This window comes from Octopus bimaculoides, chromosome 12 (assembly GCF_046866305.1).
Source record: "Octopus bimaculoides isolate indiv1 chromosome 12, ASM4686630v1, whole genome shotgun sequence".
NCBI classification, from domain to species: domain Eukaryota; kingdom Metazoa; phylum Mollusca; class Cephalopoda; order Octopoda; family Octopodidae; genus Octopus; species Octopus bimaculoides.
The window spans coordinates 47,110,887-47,132,335 of NC_142939.1; the positions used below are offsets into that span (position 1 = coordinate 47,110,887).

At 34.7% G+C, this 21,449-nt stretch overlaps 1 long non-coding RNA gene across 1 annotated transcript; it reads left to right on the forward strand.

The window, feature by feature from the left end:
* Positions 1 to 760: 760 nt before the first annotated feature.
* Positions 761 to 14,405, forward strand: LOC106874843 (uncharacterized). Its single transcript, XR_001410057.3, has 3 exons — positions 761 to 926; positions 3,508 to 3,654; positions 13,769 to 14,405. It is a non-coding gene; the product is annotated as an uncharacterized LOC106874843 (long non-coding RNA).
* Positions 14,406 to 21,449: the final 7,044 nt, after the last annotated feature.

Consider the following 21,449-nt stretch of genomic DNA (forward strand, 5'->3'; position numbering starts at 1 on the left):
TTACTTCTGTTCTACCCAATTCAAGCAACATTTTTATTTGTGTATGTTGGCATGACAATTATTTGACCTAACCAATGCTTCAGTTTCATTTTGTATTTTTCAATCACCAAAGTTTTAACCATAGGACTGTGCCATGAGCCTTATGAGTGGATTTGGTAGATAGAAAATTTTAAAAACTAACACAGAAGCCAGTTGTGTGTATGTGTGTGTGTGTGTGTGTGTGTGTGTGTGTGTGTGTGTGTGTGTGTGTGTGTGTGTGTGTGTGTGTGTGTGTGTGTGTGTGTGTGTGTGTATCTTTTTTCTCCAGCTGTTGGACAACTGGCTTTAGTTTGTTTATATCCCCATAATTAGGCAGCTCAGCCAAAGAGACTTACTAAATAAGTACCAAATTTTAAATCAGTACCGACTCGATTTTTTTTTTTTTTACTAACCCTGCAAAGTAGTGCTACAGCATGGCCAAAATTCAATGACTGAAACAGGTGAAAGATGTAAATTCAGTTAATTACATACTTGTATAAATTGCATGAGAATTTCAAATCCTCAGGTATGCAATTAAGTGGAACTATCAACATAAGGAGAGTGGAGTATGTAGTGCAAATAGGGTTAGTAGGGGCAGACTAGCAACTGAGGTATAATGTCTGTGTGTGTGTGTGTGTGTGGCAGGAGTGTGGGTTAGTAACTAAGTTATATGGTGGAGAGAGGTGAAGAGTGACAACAATGATAAAAGGTGCGATGCGCTGAGATTCGTGTGATCATGTGTAGAGGGAGGGTAGAGTTCAATGTGTCTATGACATCATCAATGGTATTACATAGTGAACAAAGAGAGAGACAGAGACAGACAGACAGAAACAATATATAATCTGTCAGAGGTTTAATTCCCAAACCGCTAACTAAGCAATCCTGAAATAGAACAACACAGATGATAGGTAAATATTATCATATGAACTCTTATAATATTAATAAGAGTTGTTAAGATTGCTCTATATTATAGTACCAACACCAACATCCACACTACCATCAACACTCACACACTTCAGAGTATCAATACACCAAACCAATTCCTCTCACTCAGACTACTTAATAATTGATTGAACAAATTTATTGATTTATTGAGTATATTAGTTACTCATTGCTTTATCATTATATAAACTCACCTCACATTTCAATCTAAACCATACATATGAATGCGTGTGTACATTTATATATATGTATGCAAATATAATTGTATGTATGAATGTACTTATACATGTTTCTATAATTTTAAATGTGTGTGTGTGTGTTTGTTTATTTAAATAATTATATATATTGTAAACATCGTTTTACCACCTACTTTTCCCAGCTTGTCAGACAGAATATGTAAAGTCAAAGTTTTTAAGACCTTAAACTCTTCTAGTCATCAGCCCTCATCTGTTTTTTAGGCAATTAAATAATATCCCATGGCTGAATATATTTTTACAGAAGTTAATAATAACACTAATAATAATAATAATAATGATGATAATGATAATGATGATGATGATGACGAATTCCCATGCAAAATTGATGTCCTGCAAAAAGCAGGCTTATTGGGCACAGCACACATTTTAAGGAAAGTATTATCTGTCTGAGATCCTTGTTGTGACTTGTCAGATGACTAAAGACTCCGTTACATTTTTACCTATGCAGGAATAATAATAATAATAATAATAATAATAATAATAATAATAATAATAATGATAATAATAATAATAATAATAATAATAATAATAATAATAATAATAATAATAATAATAATAATAATAATAATAATAATGATAGTAGTATAGGTGTATGGCTTCAGATTTTTAGTGTTGGTGTGGCAGATTAAAGCAACTTCAGTATAACACTGGTACTTATTGACACCAGAAGACCAAATAATAAAATTCTTTAATGCTATCGAATAACCCATTAAGTTTTATCTGAAGATTAAGCGTTACACTTTCTGTTGCAAACCCACCCTATTACCGATATCAATTTGATGTTTAGCTAATTAATATTCAGCACTAATGTCAAATTATTTGTCATGATGTAATAGCAGCTAATTGATGCTAAATTAATCCTCCTGGTGGTAAACTGAGATTACGTTTGTGATATTAATATTAATCTAATAGATTGTATCTGGTAATTTCCATCATTCCGAAACACAACTGGAAATAAGGGAACATTTCAAGGGATTTAAATACTGTACTAGTATCTATTTAGAGATATGAATGGCTGGTTAAGTTATCAGTCAACTGTCTGTATAGAGATATGGCTCAATGGGATGTAGTTAACCTTCATATACCACTGGTACTAACTACTGAAACAATATAGCTAACCCCATTTTACAACAGATATGAGTAACAAAAGGAAGTAGTTTACACCAATACACCAAATTCTAATTAGTAAAGAGACAGTATGTAGTTAATTTCAGTATAACACTTCAAAAGAAAAATATTTCATCTGCAATGGTCGGCTGAAAAGTTCATAAGTTGACCAAGATACTCTCATGGAATGTGACCGAATTAGGTTTTTTTCTCAACAGAGTCGTCTTTACAGTCCACACACTTCTTCCATTCATGTTGCAGTGCTTGGATCTGATTGGGAAAGAATCTTTCATCCTATTGTTCAAAACGTTTATCAACAGCAGACATGACGTGAACATACTGGTTCCCAGCCAAGTGTTTTCCATCGTATGACAAATAGTATTAAAATGGGGCCAAATCATAAGAAAAGGGAGAGTAATCAACCAGTTCAAAGGCACAGTCATGCACAGCAATCATTAAAACTGGGGACTTGTGTGCTGGGGCATTGTTCTGATGAAACAAGACCCCTTTTCCGTTTCCCGAGCAACTGGTTTTGATAGTCTTTTGTAACTGCCTTGGCAAGTTGGCATAGTACTCTCCATTGAAGATAATCAACAAGCACAATGCCTTTTAGATCGCTGCAGAGGAAACGACCTTGGCCTTTTTTTGGAGCAGATGAAGAGGAATGTTTCCCCTGTATGGATTATCACTTTGTCTCTGGCTCAAAAGGATGAATCCAACACTCATCTTGGGTTAGGAAACAGCCAAACGCCTTTTCTTACCCACAATACACCAAGTAATTATTCTAAAAGACATAACACACAGTAAACGTGTGCATGTAAGTGTAAATACAGGAGTACTAGTATCACATTGTCTTGACACCACATAGTTGTAAATAAGTGTTATTGGTATACAAGCAGTGTCTTTCATTTCCAATCATCCACAAAAACATGTCTGGCCGTAGGGAATTATTATGTTACTTGGAAATAGGTGAGATTTGGGGAACTAGAATGATCAGCCTTAAATTCCATCTGGCTTAAGCAAACGTGCCCTATACACCCCCCCCCCCTCACACACACACACGCTTACACACCACACATTTAAAAACCTCTTGACTGTACACTCAGTGTCACACCAAAAATCCAAAAACCAAAATCTGAGCTTACTGCAACTACATACACTTTTCTTTGTTTCCTATTTACAGATAGACAGACTGAACTTACCACTGACACAGCACTGAGCCAACAATCTGACAACCATATCATTAAGCTAAACTGCAACTTTTCTCATGGAGGTCATTAAACAAACACAGTGAACACATGCCAGAAGAACTTGGCTCCTTCAGCAACAGGTGGATATGATTTAGCTTCCTACTTCTATTATCAAGATAGTCTTGAAGATGATGATGATGGAATTGGTGATTGTGGTAATGGTGATGGTGGTGTTGGTGGTGGTGGTGACCATAGTGTCAGTGGTGGAGATCTAACTACTTTATTAAGTGGTTTTTCTTCATTATCCCCACACCACTCCCACCATCACCGTTTAAGTAGGTTCAAATGGGTTATTAAGTAAATAGAGAGGAAGAAGGATTTATGACATATGTTCCCCTCTCCATTTTAATAATGGTTTATTACTTAAATACATTACACTCCATCTTATATACATACATGTGTGTGTGTGTGTGTACATACATCTCCGTTAATACTTGAGACATAGACACGCACAAAATACAAATATTACCACACCAGTATAAACATACATGTATATAAACATGTAAACAAACACGCATATTATCGTCAACATCATTATCATCACCATCATCACAACCCCTCACTCGCTTTCTTACACACACGCACACACACTGAGTTATAGTTTGTTTATCACAAGTGAAACATAAAGCCAAGTTAAAGAACTCAATACTTTTAAACAGAGTAGAAACAAAATTGTCTTAGTGCATCTCTATGCATACATGCACACATATGCAAAATTATAAACATATAAAAATGTACATATATATATATATATATAAATATATATATATATATATATATATATATATATATATATATATATATATATATATATATATATATATATATATATATATATATATATATATATATTTACACACACATCAACACACACACAAACATATTTTTACACACACACACACACATCATAAGTCATCAAATTGTTCAGACATTAAAATAAAGATGTCTGATTATGTCTGTGATACATCAACACGTGTCATAAATCTTGTAAGTTGAACAGCCCCTCCCCTCCACCTACACACACTCTGACTAATTAGTTGACAACTGATATGAAAACATTTGCTGGAATTACAGCAAACTTATCCATAACTTTTAATCTCTTTCATTTCAAACAGCTTCTCTTAATTGATCTTTTCATGCTTTGCTCTTTGTTCTTCCTTTCTCTTTCTATTTCACGGAGAAGACACTGAATTTGCCAAGTCAAAGAATAACGATAATTCCACACATTTCAACAGTAACAAAGGAATTGCTTATTGTTTTCTCTGACTTAATTATTAGCTAGATTCTTCTCTAATTATACCTATCGCTTTCTATCTTTCACCTTTCTTCTCCTCAATGGATTATGACAAACATCTTCTATCTGTATCCCCCAACCATACGCCAAACCACCCACCCACCAAATCACATTATCTATTAATTGGGTTTTTGGCTGGCAGTCCAATGGTGATCATTGCCGACATGTATTAAGTTAGAAATACTGTAATATTGGCACCGTCTGTTGCTACAATCCTCTTGAGCCAATTTATTGTAGACTGTTACGAGGTATTAGAAAGATATACGAGCAATTCATCCTTTAGAAATGGTATTCTTAACCGAAATGATGAGATTTGTAATGAAATCAGCTATAAAGCCAAACAAATGTGTTTGGAATAGCATCAGGATACAATGCCCATTTGCTCAGTGTATTCCAAATTTCAGGAAAGAGCCAATATCTTTTGTTCAACAACTTTCATAGATTAACTTCAGTAATTCTTGTAATTATTCCATCTACTACAACATACCTCTCTCATTCCATACCCTCTTACAAGTAAGTATTAGTGACAAATATAAACTGGATGTATGGTGACAGTCACTTGTAGTCAAGGAGGATAGCACAGGATGTAGCTAATGTAGAATAGATCAGATTGCAGTTTATGAATATCTCATGAATATATTCTATGTGTATATATATATATATATATATATATATATATATATATATATATATATATATATATATATATACCAAGAGATTTAGGGGTTGAGGATTCAACCCACTAAGGGATAATATCTATCCAATATACTGCTGGGAGGGTACCCAATTATTGTTACACTAGTGTTATACCAAGTGCAATAAGTGGGTGTGGGTAAAAGGGTTGTTTTTTTTTACCCTAAATTTATATAGCAATAAGAAAATGGAGGGGAATATGAGGTACTCATCAATTTGCAGACACTGTATTCCGTTGATTAATCTGTTTATTTTATAACCAAAATAACAAAAAAGACAAGTGTCTGTATATTGTCTTTTTTGTCAATTTGGTTATAAAATAAACAGATTAACCAAGGGAATACAGTGTCTGCAAGTTGATGGATACTTCATATTCCCCCCCCCCCCATTTTCTTATTTCTATATACATACATACATATATATATATATATATATATATATATATATATATATATATATATGCACACATACATTGTTACTAATTACATTCAGTACAACCTTCCAATGTTGAACATAATTAGTGGTGCATATGTACACATAGATATGCACACACACTTACACGTCTGTGTGTGTGTGTGTGGGGGGGGCAATAGTATATTTCCTACCAACCAGGAAGAAGTAAAGAAATATAACTATTCTTGTGCATAATCCTCCTTAATCAATAATCTTTTTTTAAAATTAACAACTCTGTTACTCATTCAGAGCTTGAAGGAGGAAGTTATGAACAAATACACACAAAAAACACATGCATAATCTTCATATATGGTGTAGATGTGCTTGAGCAATGCACACTAAAATTACAGTAGAATAGATTCCCTTAAATGATTGACTGACTCACAAGAAGTAGTTGATAAATTCTGTATCCTAAGTAGCTTAATTAGCAAATTGGGTGGCTTTTTAGAAGATATAGTAGTTATGGTAAGAACAGATGGGAGAAAATTGAGGGAGCTACTATTCCTGCTGACAACAAAAGGTCTCAGAGTGAAAGACAGATTGTATGACACATATGAGAGTTATTATGCTATATTAGTGGGTCTTGAATACAGAAGAGTTGTGAAGGATAGAAAGAAATGAGGCTATCATTCTCCAATGAATGTGTAAAGTACATGAATATCAGAGTACAAATAAGCTGAAACAAACAGTGGGTATAAAAGCAAACAGGTATTGTGTGCAAGAGAGATGGCTGTGATGCTATGATTGTATAAAGTGTCTAGAAGGTCACCGCTGCATAAAGAAGTACTGAGCCCTCCAAGTTAGTAGAACCACAGATGGGGAAAACTAAGAAAGACAGGACATAAACATACCAACACTGGTTGTGAAGTGGTGATGGGAGGACAAACACAGACACAAAGACACACACATACACACATATACAACAGGCTTCTTTCAGTTTCCTTCTACCAAATCCCCTCACAAGGCTTCGGTTAGCCTGAAGCTATAGTAAAAGATACTTGCCCAAGGTGCCATGCAGTGGGACTGAACTCAGAACTATGTGGCAGGGAAGCAAGCTATTTATCACACAGCCACACCTATACTAATGGTCAAAAATATTCTAGTATATCTTGGGTTAAATGAAGAGGCTTACGGCAGTTATTTTTTTCTCTTATTTTTACTCTCTTTAGATCTTTAATATCAGTATGATTTTCTATCTGTATTCCGTTGTTATTAGGTTTAAGTGAAATGCTCTTTGAATAAATATTTTTCAATTCATCTGTGATCACATTTTGTAGGATTCAATACTATTACACACATTCCTTATGCTAGGGTGAACAGAATGTTCATTCTAGTATGTTTAGGCTGACTAGAGTTGTGGAGAAAATATTACTTTGAAACTGTGGCTTTATAATATATATCCATTTTTATCTTCCCTCTTGTTTCATAATTAAACGTCTAGAAATATGGCAGTTCCTTCTGGTTGAATTCCATTACGTATTTAATGATATGATCTATGTTGTTAAACAGATTTAAATCTCCATAAGTTCAATTCTGTAAGTTTATTAAAATTATCCTAGCATAGAATGAAACAGCCACCTTGATATCTTTTCCAGCTGCCCTTTAATATGAATATGTGTTACAAAATTTCTTCTTATTGTATACCATTACTAAATAGGAGCTACTTTTGTGCTCATTGCTATTCCTGATATTTGTAGGTATTCTTGTCCATCACATTAAGTATTTTTTATACAAATGTAAGCTTATGATGTGTAAAGTTCTTCTCCATTGTGTTGGGTATTAGTGTATAAAATTACATCAAAAGAAAGAATAGTTGTGTTTTGGTGCACCATTTTAGGTAAGTGATAAAGCATATCTAGATCATCTGAAATAAAATTTGATATATGTTTTAAGCAATGGCTTCGCTGTGTGGTAAGTAGCTTGCTTACCAGCCACATGGTTCCGGTTTCATTCCCACTGCGTGGCACTTTGGGCAAGTGTCTTCTACTATAGCCTCGGGCTGACCAAAGCCTGTCGTATATCATCATCATCATCATCGTTTAACGTCCGCTTTCCATGCTAGCATGGGTTGGACGATTTGACTGAGGACTGGTGAAACCGGATGGCAACACCAGGCTCCAATCTAATTTGGCAGAGTTTCTACAGCTGGATGCCCTTCCTAACGCCAACCACTCAGAGAGTGTAGTGGGTGCTTTTACGTGTCACCCGCACGTAATATATATATATATATATATATATATATATATATATATGTATATGTATGTGTGTATATATGTTTGTGTGTCTGTGTTTGTCCCCCCAGCATCGCTTGACAACCGATGCTGGTGTGTTTACATCCCCGTAACTTAGCAGTTCAGCTAAAAAGACTAATAGAATAAGTACTAGGCTTCCAAAGAATAAGGCAGTGCTCCTGCATGGTCGCAATATAAACACTGAAAGAAGTAAAAGAATGCATACACTCACACACACACAAACATTTATATAAATATATGTGTAAGTGTATCTGTGTATGTGTGTCCACATTTGTGTTTATCTACATATCTCTATATATAATTTATTGATGCTTTTTTTCTGTTCTTTTGCCTAGAATACAAGGTTGTCTGAAGCTGTAGGCAAAAACAAACGATGAGAAAATTATACAAAAATACTAAAATCAATTACACATTACTCTGTGTGTGTACATATATATATTCATGTATATATAAATACAAATTATATATATATATATATATATATATATATATATATATTGATATTGATACACACACAAAGAAGTAACACATATGTGAACACAGTCAGACGCACACACACATATACACACCTAACAGAAACAGAGAGACAGATTGAAATATACACTCAAACAAGCCACATTGAAACCACTTATTTTTAAGTAAGATTTTTAAAATTCAAGTTAACCATAATACAACAAAATACACGCACATACACATGTATATATATATATATATATATATATATATATATATATATATATATATATATATATATATGTATATATATATATATATATATATATATATATATATATATATATATATATATATATATATATAATATATATATATATATATATATATATATATATATATATATTATATACATATATATATATATATATATATATATATATATATATATATATATATATATATATATATATATATATATATGTGTGTGTGTGTGTATATAAACATGCACACACCCATATGTATGTATGTGAGTGTGTGTACACACACACAGACACACATGCCTCATGTTAATACACCAGCCTATTTTGAACCAAAATATTTTTTAAATATCATATAATCCTTAAAAAAAAATATATTGATCAAATTATTCTCAGAATATTTTAAAGTCGAATTTTCATTGTTTTTTGATGTTTTTTTGGTTTTGCTTGAGAGTATTACGAATGATTTTCTTACTTTTCTTTGTTATTTTACAGACCAATATTCTGTTTGCAGGAATATTTCACACACATTCCTTTCCTAATTAAATATTCTGAATCAAGGAATTCGTTCCAGTGATGGGAAACTGGACAGTATGAACCAAATCGATACACTTAAGAGTGCATCGATCTCTACAGATCCACACAAGCTGCAAGAAATAATAACTGATTCTCCCTCAGATAATATACTACTGCTATAAACATATGGAAGTCATAGACTTCTGTTTTTTTTTTTAAAGTATGGAAGACATATTAGATAATGTAGTCCTAGCTAGACAATGTCAGCAAAAGAGACAAGATGGAGATGTTTATATTGTTTTACACCAGAGACCTGCTGAACCACAGTTAAGCTGGTGTTAAACAACTAAACTGTTACCATTATTCATCATTTTAACTGATGGGAAGTTTGACAAGTTGTTAGTTTCTGAATCAAAGTAGCTTGCAGTATGTGTATTCTGAGTTCAAATCCCACTCAGGTTATATTTGCTTCTAATCAGCTTGAGGTCAATAAAACTGTACTAATGTAGAATATAAGAATATCAGCACAGTGATCTTACAGTACTTGATCCAACTCTTTACATTCTGAATCCCACCATGACCTACCCAAGTGAAAGACTTCACCTGCTAGCCCAGTTTAACACCACAACCTTGCACCATTTTGTCTGTTTGCCATGCCATGATCAAACTCCCTTTCTCCTGTATACCTGGGATGGGGGTAGATAAAGTGCATTTGTAAAACATTCAACAGGCAGGATCCATGATTTATTTTCACCCTGATATCTTCAACTCTGTGTCACATAAGAAAAAAGATAAAACATTTCCAAAATGATAGTAACAAAAGGATTGATGCTTATCTCTGGTTTCTGGTTTCTGAGAAGTTTTGTGATTTGGAGGCAAAATTAGATGGGGGTGCTTGTCTATTGCAGGTAACTTTCCCAGAGATCCCTATATCGATAACGAGGTAAACTGACGCAAATAGAAAAACTCTTTTTAAGTTAGTTGTACTACAGATAGAGATTGATAAAATAAATACTGGAGTGGATATGGTTGACTTAACCTTACAAGGTACTGCTTCAGAATGGCATTTGTGTGAACATTAAAAACTAGTAAAATAAAGGAATATAAAACTAGTCCTGAACATAACTAGTGGTGTTAACTGTAGCCTTGATTTCAGTAAGGAGGGGATTATACCTTTGATTATTGTGAAGGTATGGATTATGCCACTGATTATAGTGGGGGTGGGATATATGGGTGATGCCACTGATTATAGTGGAGGTGGGATATATGGATTATGCCACTGATTATAGTGGGAGTGGGAGATATGGGTGATACCACTGATTGACGTGGTATAAACTCCAGCCTTTATAGCTAATATTTTATATATTCAGAAGGATTCCATCGAATCTGAGAACAAGCCAGGTTGAAATGGACTGCAGTGAGGAGGGAACTGAGAAATTCCAGCACTGCACTGTGTATATTGGTGGGGGAGGGGATAAAAAAAGTGTAAAAGAGAATGAGTTATGAACAACTGCAGGACACACCAGTGGGAAATGCGATAGTCTGGATAAATGATGGTACTTGTTCTTTGAGAGTCAAGTGTGTTGGAAAAGTTACAATGTAGCAATGTTAATACAAAATATCATCATGATTTGTTAATACGATATCCTGTAGACAAGGCCATATTTCATATATTCTCATCTAAAAGGAAATAGATTTGAGATGTCTTTGTTAATTAAATAAAATTGGTTGATGCTTGTTGATTAGAAAAGTGGTATTAGATGTAGTAATTGCTCTATAATACAGCAGATGGTGATAGTGTGTTAATCAATTAGTAATTATTTTACAATTTGATAGTCAGAGATATATTGACAGAATGTAATGTTTGGGGGTCAAACATATATGCTATGATTGTGTGTGAATTTAACCACTGAGCAGCCGTTATTCTGAAGCACTGAATTTTGCAAACACAGCAGCGATTCACAGACTTCCATGATTATTGATGATACAAAGATCTAAAGTAAATAAATATAAAAGCAATATGTTTAAAATGTACGGGATTTTTGAGAAAGGAGGCATGGGGAGAGATTGAAAGGAGGTTTGTATGGAATTAACATTGCAATCTCAGAAAATGCATATTTATATATTTCTTTTCCTCGCAGGATTCCCAAAATATGGAAATGGCAACGTAAATTTATTTTAATCATGCACATAGCACTTTTTATAGTTGTCGAATATTCTAAACATTCTTCACAGAAGCTGACAACGATATTTTTAATTACTGATCCTTGATAGAGAAATTTCTAGTTATTTAAACAAATAATTATGAAGTTTTCATGCAGTTCCGTTACATCTTGCACATTTTTATACAGTTTATCAAACTCTGTTTCACATAAACTGAACAAGACCAAACAAAACAAAAACAGATAACAACAAATATATTTTCAAAACATAAATTAATAAAAGAAAAGAAAAAGCCCAGAGAAAGAAGAAATCGCCAGCTCAGCAATAAACCTAATTCAAATTATTGATTCCTATCACCATTTCATTTTCTATATAGAGCAGGCACACATTCAAATGAATCCCTAATCTATAGCCTACAAATGGTATCATTATACAAAGATATATATCACTCAATTTGAAATTCATTGTGTCTTTGATAAATGTGAAAATAAATAGCCCCATTTCAATTTTAAAATGTTCACATATATACTACTACAGAGTGTATCAAGAGAATTATGACGAATTACAATTAAGTATAATTCTGTTAACTGCCTTTAGAGAGGATTATAAATGATGTTTCTAAGGAAAGGGCTTCATATGATTGCAATCATACGTACAAAACCACTGTTCAACAGGAGATATATATGTTAATTACTATATATCATCATCATCATCTTTTAATGTCCGTCTTCCATGCTGACATAGGTTGGTTGTTTTTTGACCAGAGCTGACAAGGTGAAGAGGGCACCAGGTTCCAGCCTGATTTCTACAGCTAGATGCCCTTTATAATGCCAACCACTTTACAGTGTGTGGTGGATGCTTTTGATGTGGCATCCTTGTAGTAAGTAGCTTGCTTACCAACCACGTGGTTCCGGGTTCGGTCCCACTGCATGGCACCTTGGGCAAGTGTCTTCTTCTATAGCCTCAGGCCAACCAAAGCCTTCTGAGTGGATTTGTTAGCTGGAAACTGAAAGAAGCCTGTCGTATATATATATATATATATATATGTATGTGTGTTTGTGTGTTTGTGTCTCTGTGTTAGTCTCCCCACTGTCGCTTGACAACCGATGCTGGTGAGTTTGCAACCCCATAACTTAGCGGTTTGGCAAGAGACCAATAGAATAAGCACTATGCTTACATAGAATAAGTACTGGGGTCGATTTGCTCGACTAAAGGCGCTGTTCCAGCATGGCCACAGTCAAATGACTGGAAAAAAGAGAATATAAATATACATACATATACATATATATGTATATACATATATATACATATGCATATACATATATATGTATATACATATATATGCTATATATGCATATACATATATATATACACACACACACACACACACACACACACATATATATATATATATATATATATATATATATATATATATATATATATATATATATATATATATATATATATATATATATATATACATATATATATATACACATATACATATATAGTTGAGGTGTGTTCTGTTATGAACATATAAGAGTTCAAATAGAGCTCGTTCACTCTTAGAATTCCCAAATAGCCAGTAGTATTCATTTTTGGGCCAATGAGTAGTTGATGAATTTTAGCTAGTCTTTTGTGATACAGTTTAGTTTTTGATCATATAAACATTGCCAGTCATGGAATTGATTGTCTGGTAGAAAATTTTGTCATCTAGCATATTACGTACATGTGAGTTATGAGAAATTGTAAGAAACCAAATGTAGGCCATTACACAAACAGATTGTTGATTCCTGTTCACTTCTATAGTCCTACAGAAGCATGACTTGTGCATACAACAAATATACCATCTAATTTATACTAGAATTTACTAAAATAAAAGTCATCTATAAAACTTAATATCACTAATAACATGAAACATTTCTCTGTCTAGTATTAAGTAACACAAACTTATCTTCAGTAAGATTACTTACAACTTAATGAGCTTCATCATGGACATTATTACTGGTGTTATTTGGTGCAACTTCCAAGTCAACTTTCCCTTATCATCTTTTCATCTAATTTCACTCACAATAAACTGAGCTTTCCCAAATGCATTTTATTTCAGAGATTGTGAAAATTCAGCTAGAGAGTTGATGGGCTTAAAATACCAACATTACATGAGAACAATCACCACCACCATCACCACCACCACCACCACCAACAACAATAACAACAACAGACAATGATGATGATGCCACCGTCAACATCACCAACACCAAAACTACCACTGCCACTACCACTGCCACCACAACCACCAAATCTATCAAGGCATCTCGATTCTTTGACTAATGGAACTAGGAATTTTAGGAAAATAAAGCTTACAGAAAATCTGACAGAAGAACGAAAATGGATTGCAACAGGTCACCGTGCCAAACTGTATGTCTGATGTCAGTAAAGAAAATATATACACATTGAACAACCTTACCAAGGACCTTAGTATCATATACAGTATGCTGCCTAAATGGTTCTCAGATGCTACTTCATGTTCCATGCCCTTTTAGTTTCGTATGTAAATCCCAAGTTTGGATATGATATATGCACATCTTTTCTCTTGGACTGAAACAAATGATAACAGTGAAGAAGAAAAAGGGATGAAAGAAACTCCATGGTTTTACAACATAGAGAAAAATCTTTCCGAAGAACAGATTCTAGACAGAAACTCAGTTGCTTATGTTTTTATTGATTCTGAGTGATGGTATAGTATTTTAATTAACCATAAACCTTATCTTTTCTCTGTTTGACTTACATAAAACAAGTCTTTAAGGCATCACAGCTTGTTCTATTGCATTCTGCAAATGAAATTATTTTACACACTCACAGACATGTATATGTGTATAAATATATATCTCATTCAATCACTCACCTTCTCTCACTCTCTCTCTCTCTCTCTCTCTCTCTTCCTATATATATATATATATATATATATATATATATAAATATATAAATACACACACACACACACATATATATATAAACACACTCACAATTACACATACATACACAAAGTATGTATGAATATGTGAAGTCTGATTTGTATGTGTGTGTGTATGTGTGTTTATAATCTTCCTTGCAGCCTAGCTTGATATGTTACACAAATTTAATAACATATCGATCAATAGTTTCTATTCTGAGAACAGCAATAAATTTTAGTATGATAGGATCAAATGAACAAGCAACAGAGCAACAAAGAATCACACCACAGCCACAGCCGACATTACAACAACAACAACAACAACACGTATAACATTACCACCACCATCATCATCATCATCATCACCACTCCAACAGCAACAGCAGTACATCATGGAAAAACGTTTAGTGCGCTACCACAACTCCACAGACAATAATCTGGCTCAACCAAAGTTATCTGTTTTGTACTAAAGATGAACCTTGGTGCCAGACCAAAGTGTGGAGATGAGGAATTAGTGTCACCACTATAACTATATTTGTAGTGGTCACAAAGCAATTACTAGTTTAATTACATTGATGACTAATATGCTACTACTACATGTGTAGCGAAACAGTAATAATAATAATTATTATTATTACAATAATATCTACTACATCAGTTGGTCCAATGACTATTTAGTGAAGATGCAATAATATTAGGTTTTTAATATCAACAACCATTAAGTAATGGGCTGTTGTGGTGTATTATAGAGCAATAAACATGGATAGCCTAAGGGGCCTGCAAGATGTGTGTGTAGTGTAGAGAGCGATAGTAGTAGTGTATTATAATAGCTTAACATGTGGTAGTATATGTAGCAATATATACACACACATATATATATAGATATACATACATACATACATACATACATATATATATATATATATATATATATATGGGCGACAAAGGGACTCTCACTCAGAGTAAAAGGCAGACTGTATGACGCATGCGTATGAACAGTCTGCTACATGGAAGTGAAACATGGGCTGTAACTGCTGAGGACATACGTAAGCTCGCAAGGAATGAAGCCAGTATGCTCCGTTGGATGTGTAATGTCAATGTGAATACCCGTCAGAGTGTAAGTATCTTGAGAGAAAAGCTGAACATTAGAAGCATCAGTTGTGGCGTGCAAGAGAGACGATTGCGCTGGTATGGACATGTGGTGAGAATGGATGAGGATAGCTGCGTGAAAAAGTGCCACACCCTAACAGTTGAGGGAACCCGTGGAAGAGGTAGGCCCAGGAAGACCTGGGCTGAGGTGGTGAGGGAAGACCTTCGTACATTGGGCCTCACCGAGGCGATGACTACTGACTGAGACCTTTGGAAATGTGCTGTGCGTGAGAAGACCCGGCAAGCCAAGTAAGATCGTTGCCAGTGCCCCTGGACTGGTTCTTGTGTGAGTGGCACATGAGATGCACCATTTTGAGCGTGGCCGTTGCCAGTACCGCCTGACTGGCTCCCGTAGGATTTTCGAGCGAGATCGTTGCCAGTGCCCCTGGACTGGCTTGTGCGGGTGGCACATAAAAGACACCATTTCGAGCGTGGCCGTTTTCGTGCGGGTGACACGTAAAAGCACCCACTACACTCTCTGAGTGGTTGGCGTTAGGAAGGGCATCCAGCTGTAGAAACTCTGCCAAATTAGACTGGAGCCTGGTGTTGCCATCCGGTTTCACCAGTCCTCAGTCAAATCGTCCAACCCATGCTAGCATGGAAAGCGGACGTTAAACGATGATGATGATGATGATGATATATACATAGATAAATTAAGGGAGTTAAATGCAGGTGACATTCAAATCTTTATACTTCCGACATATCAATGGTTTTTTAAAGAAATAACTTGCCAGCGTTCCCTTCATCATTGACACAGTAATCACATTTGGTTAAAATGGCTTTTGATGTGTTATGTTGCTGTTTTTTCTCTCACGAGATGATTACATTATTTTACATCATTTTATTCCTTCACGAATAATACCAATCTTTTCTTCAAAACATGTCGGAAGTATAAAGATTTGAATAACACACACACACACACACACACAGATATATATATATATATATATATATATATATATATATATATATATATATATATATATGTATATATATATTTGGAGAGAAGATTTGTTTCTCAAAGTGTTAAGACTGAGAAAATATCCTTTTTAGAAAGTCAAAAGATACTAACATTTGGGAAGAGATTTCACAAAAGGTGTCTAGGCTTTACTTTTATAGATGTGCAAGCGCTTTCAGTTCTTAACATTTACAAGCACGTGTTATTATATATAGTGGAGGTTGCTTTCAGTAAAATAATAAAACGTGTATCATCATCATCATCATCATCATTTAACGTCCGCCTTCTATGCTAGCATGGGTTGGACGATTTGACTGAGGACTGGTGAAACCGGATGGCAAAACCAGGCTCCAATCTAATTTGGCAGAGTTTCTACAGCTGGATGCCCTTCCTAACACCAACCACTCAGAGAGTGTAGTGGGTGCTTTTACGTGTCACCCGCACGAAAACGGCCACGCTCGAAATGGTGTCTTTTATGTGCCACCCGCACAAAAGCCGGTCCAGGGGCACTGGCAACGATCTCGCTCGAAAACCCTACAAGGCCAGTCAGGCGGTATATATATATATATATATATATATATATATATATATATGTCTGTACGTATTGTCGTCGTCGTTTAACATCCGCTTTCCCTGCTAGCATGGGTTGGACGATTTGACTGAGGACTGGTGAAACCAGATGGCTACGCCAGGCTCCAATCTGATTTGGCAGTGTTTCTACAGCTGGATGCCCTTCCTAAAGCCAACCACTCAGAGAGTGTAGTGGGTGCTTTTACGTGTCACCCGCACAAAGGCCAGTCAGGCGGTACTGGCAAAGGCCACGCTCATCTCGCTCGAGAAACCTCATGTGTCACCCGCACAAGAGCCAGCCCAGGGGCACCGGCAACAATCCCGCTCGGAAGATTTCATGTGTCGCCCGCACATGAGCCAATCCAGGGGCACTGGCAACGATCCCGCTCGAAAGACTTCATGTGTCGCCCGCACATGACCCACTCCAGGGGCACTGGCAACGATCCCGTCCCGCTCAAGGCATTTCGTGTATCACCCTCACAAGAGCCAGCCCAGGGGCACCGGCAATGATCCCGCCTGAAAGATTCCATGTGTCGCCCGCACATGAGCCAGCACAGGGGCACCGGCAACGATCTCGCTCGAAAAACCTCATGTGTCACCCGCACATATATATATATATATATAAGTATATGCATGTTTGAGTTCTGTTTTCTTGTTTGCATCACCAAACCTACACACACACACACATCATTAGAATATGAGATTACATTAGAATAGATAATCATCAGAAATAACAAATAATGGTATTAGCAGGAATTATGTTCTTTCATAGATTTGCTAATACAAATACTTGGGTAAAATATGCTTCATTTTAGGTGTATTGTTTTATGGTCCTTTCATATTTCTATGGCTGAGTTTGTTGAAAGAAATACAAATGTTTTTACAACTGGAATATTCTTCCAACTGCAAAACACACAACCATTGAGTAGCACAACTTTATTTATTTATTAACTAATTAATTAATTATAGACACGCTAATTAAACAGCATTGGCTAAAATATAGCTCTGTACACTTATATTTAACAAGTTTCTGTACACTTAAACATGAAAAGATCTTTGCTGCATAACTGTTTTGATGGAGAAATCCTCTTAATAGATGATGTGTATGAGAAGACACCAAGCTTGGTTATGAAGGACATCATTCAACTACAGTTGGACTCATGTTTCTAAATTGATACACTTCATCTGTGACAAACACTGAATCTATCATTCATAGCCTGTTAAGAGCTGCTATTCTTATATGTAAACAACAAATAGTAATTTGCTGGCATGTACAAAGCTTTGTCAAGCAAGAATTAACAAGAAGGACACTAAGCAACATTGATTAAAATAAAGCTGTGTACATGTTCATGTAAAGTCAAAAATTCAAACATAGAAAGAACTTCACCAAGGTAAGTGATTCAGAAGAGAAATTCCCCTCTAATTAATTCCATCATGACAAAGATTTTGCAAACATCCACAAATTTAGTATTTGTTCTTTACGTATAGAAATGACTGCAGACAATGAATAATGGATTCATTGAACGCTAGAAGTTCGTATGAGAACTGGTATTTGTATTAAAGACTGCTTTGAAAGATTTAAGAGAAACCTTAAATTGCATTAATGCTACATTAGAATAAGTGGAATAGCTACTAGTTATAAAACAAGAGCTGCTGTAACTGTGAGGAGTTAAAGAAAATTATTGTTGAAGGAGAGTATGCATCAGAACAACTGCAGAGAATTGATAGTTTGGGCTTTTTGTGAAGCATATGACTACTGCACTTTTTATTTCAAGGGAAGAAAAAAATCAGCACTGAGCATTACAGTTTGTAAACTTTATCTGGCACTTCATTTGGGAGTAAATGCTGCTGGTGATATGAAATTAAAGTCCCTACATGTATATCACTATGAAAATCCAAAGACACCAAAGACGACAATGTGGCTGAGTTGCTAAGTTTGTCTAATGAGGAGCTGGTGTTGTTAGAACAACAGCAAGTAACAGACAAACAAGTAGAGTATGAGAAAAAGATTCACACAGTTGTGAGAGCCTGCATATAGTAAGATCTGATACAATAATATATATTCATTCATGTCTCATTAACACAAGCTAGACATACAGCAATTCTCAACGTTTGGTACATATTCTTATCAGTTAAAAAACAAACGGCAACAACATTAGGGTTTTCAGGAATTTCCAACACCAGCAAGGAAGAGAAACTAAACAAAATCTCCAGAGATTGGTTAATATTCATTGAAAAATTTAATACTGACAACAGAGTCACACTCCTGACTTGCTTCACTCTTTCTCTCATTACCCACATTATATACACCCCTACTCAACCTCACCTAGTCCTTGCTTCCTAGGACATTAAACATTAACCTCCATCTTTTCCCAATAGTTAATCTAAAACTATTCAATGGATCATTAACACACTACTCTCATCACTTATATTAAACACTGTTTTTGATGCAGTAAAGAAACTCTTTTGCCATTTATCAGTGAAATGTACTGTTCTCATTAACCTTTTAATTGCCAAGTGATATTAATTGAATTATCAACAGAATTTCATGTTTAATGAAGTACTAGGATCTGCCAATCGCCATTATTGCCAGTTATACTGCTAATCAATCAACTAAACTTCACAATATGGACAATATCCTACTGAATAGTTTAACACCTGACTGCAATGTAATCAGACTGAATAAAACATTACAAAATAATTTGTAATCTGCATATTTTAATCATTCTTATTTTGTTTTGAACTTTGTTACTGTTAAAGCATCCAAACTTCTGTAAATATGTTGATCCAGCAAAAGGCTGCCAGAATGTACAGAATACAGAAAAATCTAGTAGACTACTAAGAATGCCATAAACAAATGCATTAACTTGCATAATATAAATTACATGCTGTTTACTATTATATAACCTTATACTGTCAACTTGTATGAAGGCAAAGTTTTGAAATATTTGTCCATTTGCCCTGCAACATAAAACCAAAATATTTGATTCAGGTTAAAGATATCATTCCATTGATATAGCATTAGTGTGTATATGTAGCCCCCAAACTATACATCATCTCCAGCAGAAAATGTATTTGTCCATGTAAAATATAAATATATTGCATAAAAGTTCAAAGACTTCATTTTAGAGAAGTATGGAATCTTGTAAGTACACCATGAGAATGGAAATATATACCGTTATAGAAATATATATAGTGATTAAATAAGGAGTGTATGACAGTGTGGTTTAAAATATGGCTCTGAAATAACATTGTTTCAGCTTTGTTCTTGCAGCACATCTTGGCTAATTATGATCTATCATAATTAGCTCCAATTGTCTGTCTTGGCATGATTTCTATGGCTGGATGCCCTTCCTAATGTCAACTACTTTCAAGACAGGAAAATAATTGGTGTTAGTAAGTGTATCCAACAGCAGAAACCCAGCCAAAAACGAAATAAACAAACAGGAAATGTGCATTCTAGATCCTCCAATCAGTCCCTGAGTGCAGTAACTGCAAATAAGAACAGATTAAGGTTGTGACAACCTGCCCAACCCATGACAGCTTGAAGACAAGCATAAAATGATAAACACAATGATATACTCATGTCAAAATCTATACATGTTAGTGAGAAATTACTAATGAATTGATGCATTGAATAAATGTGATATTTCATTCCATTCAAGTTTCACAGATACCTTCTCTTCACTCTCACATAAAAATGCAGCAAACAGGCGATGGGCTTTCTGGAAAGAAATTAAAATAATAATAATTCTTTCTCATTTTGACACAGGGCCAGCAGTTCTGAGACAAGAAGAAATTCGATTGCATCAACCCCAGTGATCAATGGGTACATATTTTATCAATCCCAAATAGATGAAAGGCAAAGTCAACCTTGGGGGAATCCAAACACAGAATGTCAAGAAACAGAAAGGAAGAAAAGCTGCTGAGCATTTTGCCCAACATGCAAGCAGTTCTGCCAGTTCGCTACAATAAATAATGATAATAATGATAATAATAATAATAATAATAATAATAATCCTTTCTGTTATAGGCACAAGGCCTGAAATTTGGTGGGAAAAGTTAAATCGATTATTCACATCATTGTCAACTTCAGGAAATTTTCTCCATGACTTGATACAGTGAATGGCTTGTGTATTAGTTCAAACGTGCCACAAG